The sequence below is a fragment of the Equus quagga genome, chromosome 1 (assembly GCF_021613505.1).
Source record: "Equus quagga isolate Etosha38 chromosome 1, UCLA_HA_Equagga_1.0, whole genome shotgun sequence".
In the NCBI taxonomy this organism is placed as follows: Eukaryota; Metazoa; Chordata; class Mammalia; order Perissodactyla; family Equidae; genus Equus; species Equus quagga.
In genome coordinates this window covers 80,998,107-81,019,069 of record NC_060267.1, presented here as the reverse complement: position 1 = coordinate 81,019,069, position 20,963 = coordinate 80,998,107, and the positions used below count along the sequence as shown (strand labels likewise).

At 43.2% G+C, this 20,963-nt stretch overlaps 1 protein-coding gene across 1 annotated transcript in view; it reads left to right on the top strand.

The window, feature by feature from the left end:
* Positions 1-2,619: 2,619 nt before the first annotated feature.
* BRINP1 (BMP/retinoic acid inducible neural specific 1) overlaps positions 2,620-20,963 on the top strand; it is a 170,471-nt gene continuing 152,127 nt past the window's right edge. The window contains exon 1 of the mRNA XM_046638052.1: positions 2,620-2,662. The gene's annotated coding sequence lies outside the window, so the exon portion shown is untranslated. The remainder of the gene's footprint in view (positions 2,663-20,963) is intronic.

The window sequence follows — 20,963 nt, the reverse complement described above, 5'->3', positions numbered from 1 at the left end:
CATTTTGAGAATTACAAAAGATAATATAGGGAAGCTCCAAATGAAATTCCTGGTGTATGGTAAAAGTTCATAAAATCTCTCTCTTCTTCTCTTTCTTTCTGTCTAACAGTAGTTGGAGCTGGGAAGGGTTCTGTGTTTCCTGAGGTAAATATTGACTGTGTGGGATACTGGAGAGGAAGACAGGAAAATGTTTCATAATGTTAAGTCCTCTCTTTCGAAGACATCTGGACCACAGCCCATCTTGGGAGACTGATTATGAAAGAAGAGCTGAGAGGAATCTGTCTGTACCTTGGTCCTCCTCTAAAGCTGCCTGACTAGGTTGTTTCAAACTGATTTCAGAACTGCATTCCCGGCAGAGCTGCTGTTGCCTACACTCACTGAAGGAGGCATATCTGAGCTGGGGCATGAGGGAGAAGCAGAGGATAAAGGAAAGGATGGGGTAGAGAGAGAGAGAGCGAGGAAAAGCAGAAGAGAATGAAGAAAGGAGAGAGGAAGGAATAAGATAGCAACCTGGGACTGCATACCAAAATAGATGGGAGAAGCAGTGTTTGTGGTGGATGTCTTTCTTTGTGGTCAGAATCAAAGTCATAGCTGCCTCAGGAACCACTGCTCAGGATCTGAACCTGGGCCAGAAGCCAATGGAAGAAGAAAATTGCCCAAGCAAAAAGGGAGAAGATGCTTCTAGGCAGAGAAAGCTCTCCGTTGGTCAGTGGCTGGAGAGCTGTCCGTGGTGCTGACTACCCGTCATTTGGATCAGAGGGCAGGAGAAGCAGAGAGGAAATTTGAACTGGCTACTGCTCCCCTCCTCTCTCCATGCTTTCCTGGGTCCTGCACTGCTGAAACCCAGGCTCATCCTAGTCACTTCTCTCTCTCCCTTTTTTCTCTCCTTCCTTGTCAAATAATTTTTTTTCCTCAAGTTCTCAGTTCCTCACTCAAGAATTTCTCTTCCATTTTGTTTCAAGACTCCTCTTCCTCTAATTCACAAGCCCCTAGATCCTTCTAGACCTCCCTAGTTGTCACATGTCTCTCCTCTCGCCCTTTGGATATTAATAACATTGGTAACAATAGCAATCATAATTAGAGATAGCATGCTTTGAACACTCACTTGGTGTCAGGGAGTATTCTGAATGCTTTTACATACATTAACTCATTTAAACCTTACACCAACCATGTTAGAGAGGTAGTTATCTTATCCTATTATACAGATGAGGAATTGAGGCTTAAGAGGTAAGTAATTTGGCCAAGATCACATAGCTACAGGATTCTAACCCGTCCAGAGCCTGTACTTTTATAAATCTAGGTTCCTTTATCTTTCTTATCACTTTTTCCTTATTGCTCCTTGCCCCTCCATCTGGTAGCCTCGCCGATGCCACCGGCCCTTGCCTAAGTTTCCAGGAACTAGAAATCTTCACTGCTGATTTGGCTTAAATTAAAAAAAAAAGTAAAGTAAGCACACATACAGAACATTCAGTGTGTGAGAATTCAGATTGTGTATTAGTCTTCTTTTCTGCTTCAGGGAGAGGCCTCCTGACAGCAACCCCAGCCTGTATCTCAGGCTAGATTCAGAGTCTTTAGTTCTCTATAATAACGCCTTGGCCTCCGGACCCTAGCCCCTTTCTTGCCTCTGGTGAGATCGAGAGAACTTTGCGTCCCCTCAGCTTCTTACCCCTACATCCTGCCCACATAAAGAAACACTTGCTTAGTTCTGGGAGGTTACGTGGGCTCATGCCTACCCGTACAGAGAAACAAACGAGTCTTAAATACTCATAGAGAGGCACACAGATACAAACGGACCCACACGGGCACCTCCCGAGACAAAACCACACTCAGATAGAGACACACAGAAACACAAGCACCCGCATACCCAGAAACGCTCAGATACTCGCGACGCACACAGCTATAGACACGCTTAAGAACACCACGATGCGAGGGTTTGCGCAGACACACCACACACAGTTCTCTCGGGTGCTCATACACGGAGACGAGCCACTCTATCCCCAGACCCACGAGACTCCCCAGTGGCTCAGCCTCAGCCCACCCAGATCTCCCCTCCCTCGGAGGAGGCCTCTCATTTCTCCTCTTCTCCCTTCTCCTCCTCCGCCTAAAGATGTACAAAACACTCCTCAGAATAAACCCCGGTCCTTGGCTCCTCCTTCCCCGCCCCCAGGCAGCCGCTCCCCCATTCATTTTCGCCCGTCTCCGGGTAAGTCCCTCCCCCCGCGTAGCCCGGCCTCCACTGCTCCCCGCCCGGAGACCGCGGCGCACTTGGACTTCCCTCTCCATTCGCTAGCCGCCTCGCTCCCGGTCCCCACGCTGCGAACTGATCTGGCGCGGGGGGAGGAGGAAAGCGCAGGCGAGCGAACGAGGGAGAGAGGGAGAGAGCGAGCGATCGAGAGGGAGAGAGCAAGAGCGAGAGAGCCAGGAGGCAGAGGGAGTAGTGACCGCCTTGCGGAGCCGAGATTCATGCCTGTCCTCGGGACCAGCGAAGGGGACTCTACGGCTGAGTATGAGCCAGGCTGCTAGGAGCCAGGTACCCCCACGCCTGCAGTCCCCGCGCCGTTCCCGGTATGCGAGCTGGACGCAGGGCTCTCCCAAGTTCCCACCGAGCCGAATAAAAAACGTCCGCCCGCAGCTCTCCGCCAAAGACGGACATTGACTCCAGGTAAGGCGGCGGCGGGTGCAGCGCCCGGCAGCCCCGCTGCCCTTGGACAGCATTCGGGGTGCCCCCGCCCGCCCTGCCCCTCCCCCTCCCAGCCCCCTTTCCCCCTTCCCCCGGGCGCCCCCCCCCCCCCCCACCCCTGCTTCCAAGTCCTCTCGGGTTCCCGGGAGGGGAGAGGGGTCTCTGTATTCTGGGGCGCAAAGGGTTAAATGCGGGTTTTAGTGAGTGGCTTGTGTGCTCCCCGCGCGCTCCCGACGTGTGTACCATGGTGGAAACTTGATGTGGTGCTAGTGTGTGTTTGCGTGTGCGGCGTTTGATGCGTGTGTTTGTGATGTGTGTGTGTTTGTGTAGGGGAGGGGGTGAAGAGAGGTCCTGTAACCTACTTAAGACGCGATGTGTGTGTGCATATTTGTACGTATGTGTTTGTATGTGTGCGCTTGGTCTTTTTAATTAGATCTTTCTAGCCTACACGGAATGGGATCCTTACTATAGATAGGATCACGTAGCCATCGGGAAACCCGCTGTGGACTTCCTCTTGGGGCTCTGGGCTTTGGGAAGGATTATGGGGATGAGGATGGCACCTTATTTAGCCCAATATTGGTACCCTTGGAGGAAAATTCCTCCAAAGGATAAAGACCTGCTACACTTGTACTCACCATTTAATATGAAAGAGAAATGGCCAAACCCTGAGGCAAAGAGATGCTGTGGCTTTAAATTCTACACTGGGCAGACTCCAGGATTCTGATGGGAATTTGGAGTCACTGGGTAGTGGGTTACAGAGAAAGGGAGAAGTCAGCGGTGGGCCCCTTATCTGGGGCTTGGCAGGTCTGGAATAGTCTATTCTGCCTCTCCGTTTGTAATCATAACAGTGTTAACAGCACCTCCTGCTTCTGCTGCTTTTGGGGACGAGCCTGGCAAGTTTGCATGGATCTCCCTCCAGGGAAAGGAGAAAGAGTCCTCAGGGACTTGATCATCCATCATAGTTACACAGGATCACAGAGGAAATTTCATTTGGGGGCAGCTCTGGATAATATGGAAGGAGACAGATGGGGCACTTCCCTAAGACAGATTCCTCCTTCCCTTTCCCATTTCACACAGGCTTGGGAAGCCCCAAGAGAACCTTCCTAAACTGTGCCTCCTCCTGGCTCCACTGGAGTTAGGAGGATACTGGGAGAAGGCAGAGAGGTAGTGTGTGTGTGTGTATGTGTGTGTGTGTGTGTGTGTGTGTTTCAGTACTGAGGGAAACCTACAATTTGGAACCGGTTGTGGGTGGGGAACTCAAGGCAGAATGTGGCTGTAATTGACTTAAACTGCTGTGGATTTGCACCTCACATCTCTTGCTTGGCTCCAAAATGCTTCCAAGGGCACCGGGGTGGTGGGAAGCATCTCAGTAAGGAAGACAGTTCAAGTCCCTCTTTCCTCTTCCCTCCACCTCCCGGGAGGCTCTCTAGGTAAGTCCCTTGGCCACCCTGGCTAGGTCCTGCTGGGCTTGGAGTCTGGGGCCAGCCATTGATTTGATTCCCGGCTGCCTCTTAAAGGCTTGCCCTACTCAGCAAAAATGCTGAGTTTTACTGCTGTTAGCATGGCTTCCAGACTCGGCAGCTGCTACTTTCCCAAGGTAAGAGGCAGCCGTTCTGCTCTCAAGCAGCGAGGCTAGAGGAGGACAAGGGCTGAGAAGCTGGGACACAGCTTGTCTACCCTAGGTGGAAAGAAGCCACTAAAAAGACCTTTTGGGGAAAATAAAAGTAGAAATATGCTTGTCTTAAAAAAATTTATACATTTGGCTATATGGTTCTTCTGGGGAAAGATAAAAGCAAACATGTGTTTGCAGAAACCTGCCCTGGCGGGTGGGTGACGGTGCTACCTGCAGGCACTTGCAGACACACCATTCTCTGGCTAGAGGCTGATACCTCTGGCTGAAACCATCACACAGCCATAAGGAAACTGCTTGGGGAAACTCGTGTCACAGCAGAGCTCCCTAGTTCATTTTGGGTGGGGGTACGAAGATGGAGGAGGAGACCTCCTGTTAGAAACTGCTCTCATTTTATCTTTTTTTTTCATAGGCAATTGAAGTTGGGAGGAATATTAAAGAGCAGACAGGCAGGACTCTGTGGCCCAGAGAGGGGATGAGAATTCCCCAACATTCTCTAGCGAGTTGATGTTATGGACCCAGGGCTCGAACATTTGATGCCTGACACCCAGGTCAATGTCCTTTCCACTCCACCACACTGCCCAGGGACTATATATTACTCTCCATCCCTAAACTGCCATTATGCTCCCATCCAAGACAATTGCTTGTCCGCCTTCATCAAACTTCTCATTTCAGAGATGCATTTCAAAGCTGCTCCATCTGGAAACGTGACACTGGAGAGAAAGGGTCCAATGCCCCAACTACTCTCCCCGCTAGACAGACAGACAAGCAGACAGACGGACAGACACACAGACAATACGTTCTTTCTCCAATGCCTCTAGAAATTATGCATAAACGGACCCCATACTGACTATAACTGGTAGACAGAATCCAGCAGAGTGTCTGGACTGTGCCTGAGCTCTTTACTAAGGAATGTTTTGCTTTCCAGAGAACAAAGTGTACACCCATCCTCTGATGCAAATACTTCAGGCAAATTAATTTCTTTATATTAATGACAATCTTACCCCTATACAATTATACGTATTACAGTCACAGGAGCATGTGCAAGCACACATGCACACATGCACTCATGCACACACATGCACACAGATCCAGAAACCTTTCTTACTTGCTATAGTCCCCAAAAGAGAATTGCAACCTCCGCACACAATTTTGTTTCCGTAAATAGAGGCATCACCCACACGAAGACTGGGACTCATAGTCCCAGGGAAGGGAAATTCAAAGCCCTGTGAAAGATAGGCCCATGGAAAGTCAGATTCAGGCCCATGCAAAAGTGTCCTCCCTGGATGCTCGCTTCAGGGTACAGACGAGCACTGAGAAAAAATATGGGGGTTTGGGCCCATCTGCAATAGAGCCTTTTTCATGCAGGCTTTTCCGGGGCTGGATGGCACTTTAGCTCCCAGAAGGGGGAGCTGTGACTCCATTTCAACCAAAGAGAACCAGATCAGAAATTCTAAATCAGCTGGTGGGGCCCCGTTGAGTTCAGAAGGCCCAGCTCAGGCTGCAATGAATGTATTTGAAACTGTACAGGTGAGGACCTTAAAAACGCTCTCCCCTGGACAATCCAAATAAAACATCTCCTTCTTAGTGCTTGCAAGAGTTTATGCTATTGACCGCAAAATCCTCTATTTCTCTGGAAAGGTCTTTGCCCAAGGGGCAAATGTGTGAGGAGACATTTTTTGGGTTGCATCCTCCAGTTTGTCTCCTCCCAGTTCCTTAGATGAAATCACCAGTACATATCACCTGAACAGGCCACTAAGGTCAGACACATCCTGCCCTTCTTCTCTCCCTTCATCCCCCTTGTCAAAATTCAAAGATTAACAGATTGGCCACGGAACTCCTGGTAATCATGTTAAGACATAGGAAGGGGGTCACATGAAGAGGACAAGTGTTCAAATGTCATTCCCCAAATAATCTGCCTCACTGTTTTCCGTTTGAACCCCTTCTGCAAAAACACCTTTATTTTTCTCTCCTCCATCTCCCAACTTCAGCCTCTACTTTTAAAAATCGTACCCTTATAATCCAACATCCAGTTCAAATGACTCGTCCAAGAAGTCTTCCCCAAATCTTATTTTGGCATTAATCTTCTTCTCCCATGTTCTTTCATATAATTTTATCTGAAACTCTATTTTAGCTTGTGTCTCTCTGTGCCCCGTTTTATACCTCTATGGGTATATGTCTAGCTTGTCCTGTTAAATATGGTCGTCCAATGAGCATCTTTTTATCCCCAGGGACTGACACACAGTAGTTCTCCATAAATATTTGCTGTTGCATTTGAAGTCCAGTCTCAAAGGCAGCTGTAATCTCTCTCTCTTTCACTCTTTCTGATAATTGTTTCATATTCCCTCAAAGCAATGCAATCATGACTTCAAAATCACATCACCTACTTGGAAGTGAACATTACCCTACTGTGTTCCAGGGTCTTCAGTTTTGTTCTCGTTTAATCTTCCTTCCTACCTGGTGAGGCAGATACAGCCCTTCTACAAAAGAGGGAAGTAAAGCTCATGCTGGCTAGGTCCCTTGCCCAAGGTCACATGACCAACAGAGCTAGAACTGGAACCTAAGTCTTGCTTGCTTCAGTATCTCTGCTCTTTCCAGCATACCTCTGAGTTAATGGTACCCGTTGTGGATGACCAACAAGATTGGGTTGTTCGGTAGATGCTGGGAATAGATGAAGGCATATTATTAACTCTTTGAAACTTATGTTATGAAGGAGTCAGAGAGTCACCGGATCAGAGAATGTCAGTGTTTTAAAGTTTCTAAATAACCAAAACTTTCTTCTTACTTAAGCATCAAGAATTCTTTTTGTAATGCCCATAATACATGGCCACTCAGCCTCATTTTTAGTACTTTTTAGCAACAATCAACTCATTATCACACAAATCAGCCTATGTTGTGTAGAGAGAGCTTTGTTGGAATGTTTTCTTACCTTGACCCTACAATCTACCTTCTACCCATGTGTCTCTGAAATCACACAACACAAGTATAATTCTCTTCCTCTTATCAATTCTTCACATATTGTGGAAGCATAATCATATCACCACAAGTATTCTCTTTCAGACAAGAAGGTCCTATTTCCACACCCCTGTCTCCTGTAATATTCATTTGAGTCCCTAACCAAGCTGGCTGTTGTCCTGTGGGCATTCTGTAGTTTATCTCACTTACTGGGTTTAAAAGCCACAAAAGGGGGAGAGTGACTTGAAATCGAGCGAGGGTTAAAAGGGGGCATTCATTCATTCAACAAATATTTATTGGGCACCCACCATTTTTTAAGCATTGGTCTAGATCAGTGCCTGTCAAATAGAACTTTCTGTGGTGATGGATATGTACTCGATGCCGTTCAATATGGTAGCCACTAACTACATGAGACTACTGAGAACTTGAAATATGGCTAGTGTTACTGATGAACTAAATTTATAATCTTATTTAATTTTTATTTTAATTTAAATAGCTGTATGTGCCTATTGGCTACTATACTGAACAGTACAGATCCAGACATTAGAAATGTAGCATGAACATGGTCCTGTGTCCATGAAACTCATTGTCTAATGGAAATAAATGGATCATAAATGAGTAACCAAACACGTAAGCAAAATAATTTCATATAATAGTAAGTGTTATGTAAATAGTAATTTGGGGTAATAGGCCAGAAACAAATGTAGTCTGTATAACTTTTGATAGGATAATCAGGAAAAGACTTCTCTAAGGGAGTGATAATGGAGCTGAGATTTCAATGAGAAGGAACCAGCCATGTGGCAGAGAGAAAAACAAAAATGAAGTCACTAAACAGGGGCAAGCTTAGAAAATCTAAGGGACAGTGTGGCTGAAGCTTTTGAATAAGAAGGAGAATGTTTTGAGATGAAAATAAGAAAAACAGACAGGAGCCAGATCTCAAAGGCCTTGTACGAGACGAGGGAGTGAAAAGTCTAGATATTTCCTCCTTGAAATCTCCCTGTTTGGGGAGCAGGTAATCTGAGGACTGAGCTAAAGAGAGTATGGAGATCGACAGAAGCTCATCGTCAAGGACTCTTGATGGTTTTTCATCACGTCCACTTTTAATCAGTCATTTCAATGAATTCTTCTGATCTTAATTTCTAGTCCTGCTCTGAGTGCTACACACCCTGGAAATACCAAAATCTAAAGGGAGGAAGAGAAACTAGAGGAGAGGACATGGATAGAGAGGAGGAAGATAATGAATACCCGGGGAGAAGGTCATTGAAATGAGGTCTGGTGAACAAGGATGAAAGCTGGAATCAATTTGGATCAGCAGATATTTATTGCGTATCTTGTCTGGGAAAGGCCTTGACCAAAATGACTTAGGGGTTATGGTGATGAATTCTGCTAGGTGCTGGCAATCTAATAGAGGAAATCTACAAACCCATGAACAAGTATCATTTTTGGTAGACTGATAATTGTCATTTCAAAAGTTCTGTGAGAGTTTGGGGAAGGGGAAGATTAAAGGAAGACAGAGAGGTGGTGAGGGTGATGATGAGGAGGAGGATGGCAGTCACTCTAAGGTCTTATAGATCAGAGACTGTATCTTTTCATTTTATATCTCCATTAGTGCCAAATTTCATATGATAAGAACACAGAGACTCAGGGCATCAGATTCTAGTCCTGGCTCCTACCACTTTATGCCTGGATCGCCTTACAAACACATCTGCCCCTCTCTGGGCTTGCCTTCTGCCAATTGAGAAACACCAAACAGCGGCCTGCCTCACTGAAAGGAGTCACCCAGCTCTTTGGAAATATTGCATGACGAAGTTCTTGTAAAAGCAGAGAGAGAGACACACATGGCAGCCATGGTTCATCACGAGGTTTAGATGTCTTCTCAAAAACAAGCAAGTCAAAAATAAGGCATACCTCAGGGCACATATTGTGACTCAGACAAAGTGGCTGAGTGGGATAGATGTGCTGCTATTGTAACTTTTAATATCAAAATGATTAAGTGGTAGCATGAAACGCACTGTCCTCCTGGAACACAGTAGCTTGAAAAGGCTGTCTAGAAATCCATAGACAGTCTGTGCTACTGAGGGGGCAAAGAAGACAATTAAGAAGATAATGAGACTGAGGAAAAGTGAAATTAATTTCTTTTTTTCCTATGAGGGTGAGGGAGATTTTTGTATCTCTAAGGAACTATCTTTTGGAGATTGCAGATGGCCTTAAGGAGAATAGACTGAATAAGACTGGGTGTGAGAAGGTCAAGAGTGGTAAATTACCAGGCCTGTCTGCTGTCCATTGGAGGACACATAGGAATAGAAAGACACAAAATATCTCATTCTCAACAAATCTTGTTCTTGGTTTGCGCAATTTTCTCACAGGGTGCTGAGCTGTGTACAAGCATGTTGGGTCATCTTGGGAACAGCTAAGAGACTGTATCCCCCCAAGGGTGAGGAGGTAGATTCATAAGGCAATTAACAAAAGCAAGATGCCATCGTTTTTGTGTAAATTGCAAATGTCGGAGCAGCAGGGCTCCAAGTAAATGGCCCATCCGAACAGCTAGAACCCTTTGTGAGGGTTAACCCAATACTGGCCCAGAGGGGTTTCTCAGGTATAATTTATCTAGCCTTTTAAAGGCCCTGCAAATGAGCCAGTGGGAACATCTATGAGAAATAATGGATCCCTGGGATAATGTGAAGGAGCCAAGTTACAGATTACGAATTGATTCAGATGGAGGAAGGGCATACATCTAGGATACAATTGTTTTTAGAGGACCCACACTTCCAAGTGGTCAGTTCTCACGTCTCCATTCTAAGAATCAGCAATCCGCAAAAGTAGATGAAATTCTGGTGGGCTGTGGAATTCCTAGAGACTCTAGAAACCCCAAGATAAACCTGGACGACAATGCTGAGAACTGTGACAGAGGCGTCTGCCATAAGTAGGTATGTTTCAGTTTACACGGTAGTGGAAAAGCTAAATTTCTCATGCAATTTTTTGGGCTCTGAGTTTATAGGCACATCATAGGGAAAGGATCTACAAGGAGCCTTGGCTAGCACTTTAACAATAACTGCACAAAGCACAGGGCCCATTAAAAAAAGAAAATCAGTGCTTTGGTGTGTTTATGTACGAAGGGGAAAGATTGAAAAATAAATTACCTGGCAGGGGGTGGTGATATGGTTTTTCAGCTAGGACAAATTTTGGAAGCCCAGCTTTTTGAGATGAAATGGTCTTAGTCAAGTGCCATTATCAGAGATGGTCAAGGCAAGGGGGATCTGAGAGGGGTCATAAAGAATTTTATTCTGAATGCATATCAACAGGATAGCATCATTCAAAGTCCGGTGAAGCCTTACAAACGATTCTTGAAAATATTACCAAATCAGTTATAGCTTTACTCACCCTCTCCTCCCATTCCTGACAGTGGGAATTATACATTTTAGCAGAACATAGGATGGAGTTTGATGGGATTCTGGAAGGATCTTCATCCATAATAATTAGACGTGGCTGAAATGTCACAATTATAAAGCTGTTCTTGGAGTAAGAAAGTGTATGTGACAAGCATGTCACATGTTCTTTGTGCAGTAATCGGTACTTAATATAGATATCTTGTTGAATATTCTCAACAAGCTCATCCATAGGTGGTATCACCCCCCGTTTTAGAGGTGAAGAAACTGAGGCTCAGCTCAATGATGCCACTTGTCCAAGGCCACACACTGAGTCAACGATATGTCGAGAATTTGGACCATTTCTGTCTAGACTTGAAAGTGTAGTGGTTGAAATCTTGGGCACTGGAATTTGAACACCAGCTGTGCCACTGAGTAGCTCTCTGACCTTGGCCGTTTACCTAATGACCCTGTGTCAGTTTCCTCATCTGCAAAATGAGAATGATGATAGTAACTCCTCATGGAAGTACTGTGGGGGTTTGATGAGTTTGTGTGCTACGTGCTTTGAAGAATGCCTGGCAGATCATCAATACTATATAAACATTAACTTTTATTACTTTTTATTATTACTACACACTACTGCATTAGATTAAATGTTGCCTGTGCCCCCAGGTATGTTCTCCAACTGGAAAAGTCCTGTAGGAAAGAGATTATTACCAGATTTGAGGCACTACCTTGAAAATGAGCTTGCTCAATCATTTTTACCAATCCCCCTCCCCCAGTGTGGCAATGTGATAGCAGCAATTAAGGGAGAGACTGAGAGAGTAGGAAAAGGTGCAGAAAGATATAAAGTGGCCAAGGCAGATATCTTTATTTTCTGCATTACCATGGGTCAGAAACCAGATAAACAGACATAAAATCATCAGCCATCACATCTGAAAGTCATCTTCAACATAGTCCACGTCAACTTTCTCTCATTTTTTTTACATACAAACCTTTTTCCTCTTGAAGATTAAACTGTATCTGAGTTGGTTGTACTACCATAGCCCCCTGCAGCCCATGTCATTGTACCTCTTGATTTGGTTTTCTGATCTGTAAGACAGGGTTATTCAGCAGGGGAATATGGGAGAGCAGCTAATTGACAGCATGCTGCATGCTCTTGTGTGAACCATGTTTATCATCTTCCTCTTCACGATTCCCCTCTTCCTCATTGTTATCATTTATTTTACCAAGTGATTGCATGTCTAAACGTGTTTTATCTCATTTACCCTTTACAGTCACACTCTGAGGTTGGAATTATTCTACCCATTTTCCAGATGAGAACCTTGTGGTTCAGAGGTGAAAGGATTCGCCCCAAGATATACAATAACTGATAGTATCAGGTCTCAAACCCATATCATCAGACACTAAACGTTACAACCTTTCATTGAACTGCCCTCCCTCCATCCACCTCTCTAAGGCATTGTCCGGTTCTTAGCAACTTGGTGGCCTTCCCAAATCAAGCTCGATCATTGCTGCTTGGTCTCTATTGTCTTAGGCCAGGTCCATTGTTGCAAATCTTCAACCATTGTCTCACTCGGGCCCTGCCCTCAATCGAGGTCTTGTGTATCCCTAAATGAGAACAGCAATTACCTTGCACGTTCCAGGAGATGTTATAAAAGGCGCCACTGGATGCAGGCTTCTTAAATCTCCTTAATAACCTGCATTTTGCTTTCTCTCCTTCTTTATCTGTCAGCATCATGAATATCTTACACTCTTCCAGTGCTTTCTGGCTGCCAATTTCATAACCTCTTAAAATAGTAATTTAACTTCACAATGTCTAGGCAGAAAACCTTAGCTTAGCGTGTTTATTTGCACCCTTAAGTTGTGGAAGTTCAAATGCTGCTGAGACCAAGACCAGTAGTCATAGAATAAGCTACTTTCTAACTCTGGGCCAGAGCCAAGAGCCAAGATCTTGCTTTTTTTGGGAATAGAATCGCCAAAGCCACCTCTGGTAACAGTAGCGCTTTTAAAAGCAGCTCAGGAAATAGCAGAGTGGAGGTGGCGTGAATTGTGAAAGCCAGATGTTGCAAGAGAAAAGATATATATATATATACATAGATATCTATCTATATATCTATCTATATATATATCTGATCCTTCTTTCTCCACACACACATATGTATATGTATAAAGAACGGAATGTTGAACGTAGTTGAAAACAGGTAGGAAGGAGAAAAGCAGTAGATGTGGGGGAAAATGTCTAAGGCAGAGTTCTCCTTCTCTGTTAACGGAATATGAACCCAAAGATGGTCAAAAGATCATCTACTATCAGAATGTGATCTGGGGGTTGGACTTCCAGTGAAAAATAGAATGGGGAACACAAGAAGCCAATAAATCTATAAAAAGCCCAAAATATTCAGGTTCCCTAGCAATCAAATGAATGAAAATAGCAATGTGATACCATATAGCATCATCAAAATGTTTTTTTGTTTGTTTTTAATGCCAGCACATCCAGTCTTGGCAAGAATGCAAGGAAAAGACACTCTCGTGTGGCACTGGTATAAATCTCCCTGAATACAACCTTTTATGAAATGTGACTTTCATTTTTTCATCTAAAAAGCAAACAAACATTGTTTACTGAGTACTCGTTCCATGCTGGACACTGTTCTAGGAGCTGTCAATACAGCAGTGAACAAAACTCACTGTCTCTGTCTTCTTGGAGCCGACATTCTAGTGAGGGAACAGATAACAAGTAAATAAACGAGTAAACATTTATTGTGTCAAATGAGGATGAGTGTAACAGAGGTGACAGGTGGCATGGTGGGAGAGCACATGCTGTTTTGTGTAAGAGAGCAAGGAAGGTCCTCACTAAGATGCTGACATTGTGCAGAGGTCTGGAGGAAGTCAAGGAGAGAGCCAGGTGGACTTCTAGGGGAAGAGCATTCCAGCAAGAATAGAAGGGTAAGAATAAAGTTGCTGAGGTGGAACTGCGCTTGGTGTGTTAGAGGAATAGTGAGGAGACCAGTGTGGCTGCAGTGAGGTGAACAACAGGGAGTAGGGGGAGAAGAGGAGATGCCTTAGAGAGAAAGCAGGGATCAGATCTCTATTTTGATCTCTGCCACTATCATTATCTCCACCTCTATTTTTTAAAAGAAAGTGCAAATCCTTCCATCTTAAGAAATTCCCCATTCTAAGAAGTAAATGAATTATATGTGTACAAATGTGTGAAGAAGGAATTTTATCAGTGTTTGAGAAAAAAGAAAAAAAGAAACAACAGAACAAAGTATATAAATGGAATATCTACAGTCATTAAGACTGATAGTATGGGGCTGGCATGGTGGTGCAGTGGTTAAGTTAGCAAGTTCCGCTTCTCGGCCACCAGGGGTTCGCTGGTTTGGATCCCGGGTGTGGACATGGCACAACTTGGCAAAAGCCATGCTGTGGTAGGCGTCCCATGTATAAAGTAGCAGAAGATGGGCATGGATGTTAGCTCAGGGCCAGTCTTCCTCAGCAAAAAGAGGAGGATTGGCAGTAGTTATCTCAGGGCTAATCTTCCTCAAAAAAAAAAAAAAAGAATGATAGTAGAGGAACACATTTATATGTCAGAAGGTGGAATGAAGATAAGGAACATCATCTCTAAAATGAGGCTAACAGTACTTCCCTAATAGCTTTACTGTGAGAATGAATGTCACATGTATAAAGCACTTAGCAACATGCCCTATATATAGTAAGTACTCAATAAATGGCACTCATGATGACATTTATCAATGTGGACGTGTTTTTTTGTAAACTATTAAGTTAAAAAAAACTCACGAGGCACAGTATGTATAGCATGCCATTTTATAAGGTGCACCCTAATACTTGAGTGATTATGCTGGGATGATAGGTTATGAACGAATTTCATCGTCTCTATTATGTTTACTTATATTTCCTAATATTTCTTTAATGAATCTGCATTACTTGGGTAATTAACATTTTAAGTAGTAAGATGTGGGGGATCAGTGAACAATTCTTGGTAAGAAAAGGACCCAAAGCAGAGGCACATGCTTTAATGCAGTTTGCTAAATTTCTAAGTCACTTGTCCGAAATCAAATTTAAATGGACTCAGTTTTTTTCCTTTTTTTGCTCGACCTTGACCTGAGCAATAATATTCATAAAAACCAAAGATTTGATAAGTGATTCATACTTTCCAATACACATTAAAATAGCTACCATACCCTTAAAAGACAAGCTGTACCACCTTCGCATCACCTGGAATCATTTCACACACTGGTAGGACTTTGTGTATTACGATTTGGAAAGCCTGGGTTGCGTGGCTACCGCTTTAAATCAAAAGACTTGGGCTCTGACTCTCTTCATTTTTTATTTTGGGTAAATCACATCTCTTTTCTGGACCTCAGCTTCTTCACTAGTAAAATGAGGGCTTGAGATTCATCCGAGGTTCTAAGAAACCCTTGGAGGTTCATCAGGGGAGTCAGGAGGGGCTGTGCTGGGGACACTGGATCAGAGTCCATCCTTAGCTTGCCATCTGCATCCGAACAGCTCCACCTTATCTGCTTTGCTTTATGTCTCTTTTGTATGTGATTTGAATAAGGAGTTCCAAAGCTTTAAAAAAAACAGCTTGAAATCATTAGTTTAAACTTTAAATGGGCTCTAAAATGACAGATGTTATCCTAGGTCAAGTCATTGTACTGAGCTCTTTAGGAGACCATATTTGACTATGACATATCCCCCAGGGCTTAGCGGGAAGAGAAGGTATACGCAAGACTGTCTTAGCCACCTTTGTAATCACAATACGTGGCATATAATTGCCATCAACAGATTAAATGAATTCAGGAAAGAACGAGCTATATTCAAGTCAGCCTCTTACAGAAATGAAATGTTTCCAGAGGAAAACTTAGGAGTGAAAGCATGCTCATCCAAGTTGCCCAGGAAGGGCTCAGAGCAGGCAGGGGCCTTGGAGGGAAGGATCTGTACTTGTGGAGGTGGAAAAGGGGATTTTCCAGGTAGAGGAAATGGTTGGCACGAAGACGTGATCCCAAGTTTGTGTCTGTTTTTCATCACAGAACTATAGAATGTTAGAACTGAGCTAAAAGGGGCCTTAGACTCCATTGTATCCAACCTTCCCTCTTTTTACAGATAAAGAAAATAAGGCTCTGGCAGGAGAGCTGTCATAGCAAAGGCCACAATCTTTGTTAGTAGGGATGTTTAACCTAGAACTCCAGACTCCTGACTCCCAGACAACAATTATTTTACTGGCAGAACAGTTTCTTGTCATTTTCCATGGTGCATGAGTTCTTCTAAAACTCTAAGAAAACTCTGTTGTGTGGCCAACTAAATTTGGGAGGTGCTTCATAATCTACCCTCTTCTTGGAAATCATATATAAGCACATTCAAGGCTCTGACGAGTCCTGTAATAGAGGGAGATTTTAGAGTCTCATTCAAGCTTTCTCAAAATTATTTCACCACAGAGTTTCAATTTTCTATGTTTTTCATTTAGTTCTTATTAATATCCTGTATGGCTTACTTTAGGACGCCACACTAGACAAATCTATCTTCCATAGAAAAATAAGGATATTATGTGTATGGAAAAATTTTATATAAGAAATTTTCAGGGTCCAGATTATTTTGGAGATCATGGTCATATTAAGAAAATTGTTATCAAAGAAGAGTAAGAAGGGAGGTTTCCCAGACTTAATGTAAGTTTCACCTTCCTCCCTCCCTCCCTCCCTCTCTCTCTTCTTTCCCCTTCCTTCTGCCTTTACCATCTTACTTTCTTGCTTTTATTCTCTCCCTCCTTATTCCCCTTCTCCATCCCTCTTTTACTTTATTTCTGCTTTCTTCCCATCCTTTTTTTCACTTTTTTGGGGGGAGGAACTACTATGTTACAGATTTTGGACAATCTCCAATAAATAAGACATTTTCCTGATCTGAAGCTCTACCAGTCTGATAAGGAGGCAAATGTGCAACCTGAGATAATACAGGTGTTGGTGCTGAAACCAGAGCATCCACAGCTTGTTAGGGAGCAGAGAGAAGGTCTGGCTGTGTGAGCCATGAAGCCTGAGTAGCCAGTTGGATAGATGGAGGAAGGGCATTCGAAGCAGAAAGTGGGTGAGGAAATGGTCCAGTGTGACTGGAGAGCATGCTGAGGGGTAAAGCTAGAGAAATATTCCAGGGATGGACCATATAAAGCCATGGAACTCATATTACGTAAGCTGTGTTTAGAAAATTGTTGATAACTCTTAAGAAAAGGATTGACTTGATCAGGTCTGGGATTAAGAAAGACAAGGAGGAGGGTGGATGGAGGGGAGAGGAGGTGTCTGGTGGCCCTAAAGCAGGTTATGGTAATGGTTCTGATGACAGGTAGAAATGTCCTTCTAGGCTAGGGCATTGGCAAGGGAGTGGAGAATCACTGAGATGTTGGGACAAGGGAGAGGGAGGGGTTAAGGATGACTTCCTCCAAGGTTGTGTCAGATCGAGGCCTGCTTTCTCTAAATAGTGCTTCCAGAAACAGCAGGGTCTCAATTATCTCGCCATGGGCTGTGAAATTCTGAAAAAAGTTTTCAAAACAAAATTAAGTTTAATTTGCTTTAATTGAAAAATAAACACATGCCATGTACAGCACTCTCAAGAAGTGGGGACAAAGCTCGAAAATGAAAAGAACAGTTGGGTGTGGTAGTTCCTCAATTAGTGGAAATCTTGAAATGAGAAATGCTATTTATTGAGAAAATGAATTCTGAGTTAAATGCAGGAATAGAGAGTGTCTCTCTAGGCATTGATTTTCTTAATCTCTTGTGAGGTTTTATTTTCAGTATTATTAAGAACATTATAAGGCTGCTGTGAGAGAAAGGAAGGAGCACTGAACTTGGAGTCAGACAATTTGGGTTTGATCCTTTTTCTCTCGCCTTAATTGTGTGATCTTTGGTGAGTTGATCATTTCTCAGTCTGAGGCTCCTCATCTGTAAAATGGGGATCGTAATTGATACATCATTGGATTCCTAGAGGACTGCATGTTTAATACACATGGAAGTTATAACATACTGTTAAGAGATGATGGAGAAAGAGGAGGAGAATGAAAGAGGAGAAAGAGGAAAAGGTGGAGGAAGGTTAGAAGGAAGCAATGGGAAAGAAGGAACAAGAAGAGAACTACAGTGAGTCCAATTGACTCATTCAATCATACAATATTTATTGAGAGACTTCCATGTTCAGGTCTTGTGCTAGATACTAGGGGATAAAATGGCAAGAAACAGCTGAGCCTTGCCTCTATGGCACCTATAGTCTAACAATAAATATCCTCAATCTCTAGGCCATAGAATGGAGTCAAGGAGGAAGATTGGGCTAAGGGAGGTGCTTGGAAAACCTTGAGACGTTATTTTAGGAGCTCTTATCTTGATTGGGCATTCTCTCTTTTCACAACCACTCTCCCTTCCCCATTCAAGAACAGATACTTTGATCTCGACTTAGGTTCCAGCTGGTTCATGGGGAAGAGTCTGATAACTACATTTGCATCCAGGTGATGGCAGCTTGGAATTATAAGCTCAAAGTGTTAGCTTCTTATAGTATTGGCATCTTAGAATCATAGTTGTAGAATTTTAGGATCTATCAAGCCTTGGAATCAGAGAATCTTAGAATAATAAGAACTCAGAGTCAGAATCTTATAGACTCATAGAATGTAAGATTCATGGAATATAAAAATCACGCCTTAGTATCACCAAATCTTAAAAATCATAGAATCATGAAGTTAGAGTCTCCTAGAAGTGAATGGCATTTTATGGTTATCTGGTCCATCCTCCTTCTCAGTTCATGAAAAATACTAACATAGCACTAAAAATACAAACATTCTTGAGAATATTTTTACAGGAAAAAGGTGGCCATAAAGGAAAAATACTGCTTAATAACACTAATGGAAAATATGTTGGCCAAGGGGCACTGATGGTGGAGACAGGTGGGATTTCTGAACATTGTAAAAGTTCTTGGTGTGTGTGTAGGGGTGATCATTGACTTTATTGACACCTAAAACAAACACTTACCTTAGGTAATAGAAAGCTTGAAGCAAAATAGGAATTAATGACTTTGCTCACTGGCCATCCATGCTGTAATTATTCATTTTGGCCAAACTTAGCTGTGCTGTCATTTTAGAAAATAGTCCCCGAAGTATTGGTCTTTTTGTAAGGACTATAAGAGGATGTAGGAGTTGTATATGGTTCTATATGACGTCTATAGGGTTTCTAGAAAAGTGCTTTGCATAACTAAACCCTTCAGGCATCAGGTCTTATTATCTTTTCCTTCAGAGCTTCCTCTTGTATACACATGGTGAACTATTGTTGGTCTGTGTCCTTGCTTATGTTTCCTCTGAAGTATTGCTTTGTATTACCAAGACTTTTCTTCCTTTTTAAGAATTTGGCATCCATTTTGTGTGTAGTAGTTGTTTCCTCCATGTTCTCTCACAGGACTTCAGATCCAATGGCATATTTTGGCATCTACAGGAAGAACCTGGTTTATAGGAGTATGCAGAGCTCTTTGCTTTATACCATGGAAGCTGTGTGTGTGTGTGCGCGTATGTGTGTGCATGTACTGCTCACATAAAATGTGAGTTTGGATGTTTTTCACTTGAGTATGCAATTTTATTTGAATGCACTCCTGGATTCCTTTATGCATTCATATGTGGATAGACTTGTGGGGAAATGAATGTACTTATGAATAGGTAAGATATTAAATAGTTATGTGGTTCTTGACATACATTTGTTGAGCGTCTATTGTATCTATGACAATGAAGTAAGCACTTTCATGGATGCTAATATATTGGACTTTACAACTATGAAATGGGTATTACAGTTTCTATTTTGAAGATATTTCAACTAAGGCTCTTAGAATTGAAATGATCAGAGCTGGTATTTGAAATGGAGTCTCTATACTTTATACAGACTTTCATTTATATGTTTTTGTGTTTAAGTGTGCTGATACGTGAGTACAGATGTATGTTTGTGTGTGTGTGTACACATTTGTTCATGAACATGTGGTATGTGCTCGCATTCGTCTTTAACCTACATTTCTTGATATGTGTGTATGTCTACATATATATGAACACGTATGTGTAAACATGTATGCACCAGCTGAAATCATAATCATCCAGAAAGCAAATCTGGGTGGTGGTTTTTGGGGGTCAGGGAAGTGTGGTCTGTGTGAGCTGTAGGGGGAGAGCATCCAAGAGAGAGAGGATGGACAGTTTAGAATAAATTTGTCTGCAGTGCTTACATGATTATGTGCTTTGCAGGGGTTCTTCACCACAAATTATTAACCCCTGGAAGCCTTTTACAAAATCACTATATCCAGGCTCAACTCAGATCCACCGAATTAGATTTCCCCTGGTGGGGTTCTGATTTGAGTGTTTTGAAAAAGTTCCCCTAGCAGTTCTGAAGAGCATCCCCAACTAACAACCTATGCTCTGGAAGCCTTCCTCCGGAACAGCGGTTCCCAAATGCTGGTGTGTGCCCCCATCTCTGGGAATGTTGACTGAGGGCAGGATCCCAGTCTCCATCATCTTGGAACCTTACTCAGTAAGTCCGTGGTCAGGACTCAGGACATTTCGAAAAGCGTCCAGGTGTGTCCATTTCAGGTGATCATGAGCATTAGTGAAATCCTCATCTAGATATTAAAGTAGGCTTTAAAGATGGAAGACGAGGGAGAAAAAGGAGGCAAATGCCACAGAGGGGTCATGATGCAGAAGCTTAAGGAGGAGAGAGAGAGAAGGAATTGGGAGGAAAGGAATGCAGAGGAAGAAGAAGACCAGGATGCTCTTGTGACTCACTTTGGGAGGTGCAGGATGAGTAAAAACCTGCAGGAATTATCCTTCCCTTGTTCCATTTACATTATTTCACCGAGAGCCTGCAAGTATTCTCTTAGGCGCACCCTGTTTTTCTGTTTTGCAATGACGTGATTGACACTCAGGGTTCAACGATTTTCTTGAAGTCGCTCAGAAACACAGCTGGGATTTGAACCCAGGTTTTCCTGCCCATGTTTTTTCTCCTCCTCTGCACTTCTGCTCACAGTTTCCTATGCTGGGGTTTTTTCTCAGGCTACAACCGGCCTGAACCCACATAAATCTCAAGCAGTCTGACAACCAGCCAAGCCACATAAACATTCCAAATTCACTGTATTGAGGCTCCGAGGGGCTGAAATAGAACTTTGAAATTCTCCTTCACTTTTAATTAAAAAAAGATTTAGGCCAACCCTGGGTTCCTAGTTCTATTTAACTGTGACTGCTTTTAACCATTGCTGTATTTTTATTGTTGCAAATGTGACACACCGATCCATCTTCCATGTAACGCTTCTCGGTTTCTGCTCCATCTGT